We start from the raw sequence: 1,901 nt of genomic DNA, 5'->3' as shown, positions 1-1,901 counted from the left end.
ATAAGCCACCTAAAAAGTTTTTATTTGGTTTTGTAATGCAATTTTCTGGAATTAGATATTTCTAATTTACTTCATTTTCTCTTTTTTTAAAACTTTATTTTTATTGGAAAGGCAGATATACAGAGGAGGAGAGACAGAGGAAGGTCTTCCATCCGATGGTTCACTCTCCAAGCGGCCACAACAGCTGGAGCTAAGCCAGTCTGAAGCCAGGAGCCTCCTCCGGGTCTCCCACACGGGTGCAGGGTCCCAGAGCTTTGGGCTGCCCTCGACTGCTTTCTCAGGCCACAAGAAAGGAGCTGGATGGGAAGCGGGGCCACCGGGATTAGAACCGGTACCCATATGGGATCCTGGTGTGTTCAAGACGAGGACTTTAACCACTATGCTATTGCGCCAGGCCTTTGCTTCATTTTTTTAAAGCATATAAGCAAGCAGTCTCAGATGCCTGTAATTAGGGTTAAGGACTATGTCGCTCCACTTAAGATGGCTACCTAAAAATGGCTTACCTGTTAAAGGAGAATGAAGAGTTTAGAAAGGATTGCCATCATTGTAGTTGCTTATGTCATAGTGATGTCCTTCCAACCTCTTGCAAGGAGGGAACATTTTTTTTTCCTTTGGGTAGTGTTTATTTGAATTTTTTAAAAAACATGTTTTATTCTCTTGCTTCCTATAAAACAGCTGTATCTAAAGTTGATTAGTTTTGTAATATTCCACATGAATATTTTACAAAGTAGCTGAAAAGAATTCACATGATCCAGTTTTTATAACAAAAATTGTATTTTATCATGTATTTATTAAAGACAGTAATCTATCATTTATAAAAAATTTGCCCTGATACACAGAAAAATCTCCTGATGTGAATTAAAAACTACTCTGCCCCCTCATGTCCACACCAGTATCTGATCTAGATTGGTTTAATCTTGAAGTGTAAACCAATGAGACTGAAGACCAAGCACTTCAGATCCTGGACAAGATAATAAAATAATCGCAAGCCTTCTGGATCCTTGGCCCTATTGACATCAATAAGGGAACCAACTTTTGACGTTGTGAAAGAAATGTGTTCATCTCCAATGACGATTTCAAGTTCCTGCAGGCCCACTCGATCAGGAGAAAGCCACAAAGCTTCGTCCTCTTTGGTAATTTCACTGTCATCAATTATTCTCTTCAGTTCCTCCATCACACTTTTATGTCATAAGCCCCTTTTCTGGTCATGACATCATTTTTGTAATTACTGTTGTTGGCATATCTTAATTTCCCATTGGGTTGGAACTCAAACTCCAATAATTCATGGCTGAACTTGCCCTTGTGGCCCACGTAGTAGCGCAGGTAAAAGTCACTCTCCATGGCTCGCAGAAATCAGTCCGTGAACATTTTTTAATAGCCTTATTTTCAGGCTACTTATCAGTGTATTTCCAGACATGGTGTAAAAGGATGCAAGGAGAACAACATCTAGAAAACTGAAGAGCCTTTAGGCAAAATATCCATTGTAAATGATCCTATTAGCAGTGTTCCCTGAAAATAATTTTCTAGGGAGAAGAATTTTGTGCTTGTGTTTTACCTAATGCATTAGTTGAGTTTTCCAGTGACTCATACATAATTGGCGTGCTTTTTTGTTTTGTTTTGTTTTGGAGTGGCCAGAGTAATGGGTGTGTAAATATCACTTTGGTGGCTAATGGAAATAGTTGGTTAAAAAGAGGGAAATGAGTGCTGGTGTTTGCTGGCCTTTGCTTTTCCTGACCTTACAGTTAACCACTGTGACACAGACTGCTGGTTGTACCCCACTGTCTGTTTCCTCTTACATAGTGGTTGAACCCCAAAATTTTATTTCAGCATATGGCTACTTAGAATAAATACTGTTTCCTATTGCCTCTTAGAGCTGGAAGTGCTGCATCCTTCTCCTAGAC

At 39.6% G+C, this 1,901-nt stretch overlaps 1 pseudogene; it reads right to left on the bottom strand.

The window, feature by feature from the left end:
- Positions 1–818: 818 nt before the first annotated feature.
- On the bottom strand, positions 819–1,583 carry LOC101535728 (protein mago nashi homolog; annotated as a pseudogene).
- Between the last annotated feature and the right edge of the window lie 318 nt (positions 1,584–1,901).

Source organism: Ochotona princeps, chromosome 17, assembly GCF_030435755.1.
Source record: "Ochotona princeps isolate mOchPri1 chromosome 17, mOchPri1.hap1, whole genome shotgun sequence".
NCBI lineage: Eukaryota > Metazoa > Chordata > Mammalia > Lagomorpha > Ochotonidae > Ochotona > Ochotona princeps.
Note: the sequence above shows the minus strand (reverse complement) of the source record. Positions and strands in the feature narration are given on the sequence as shown.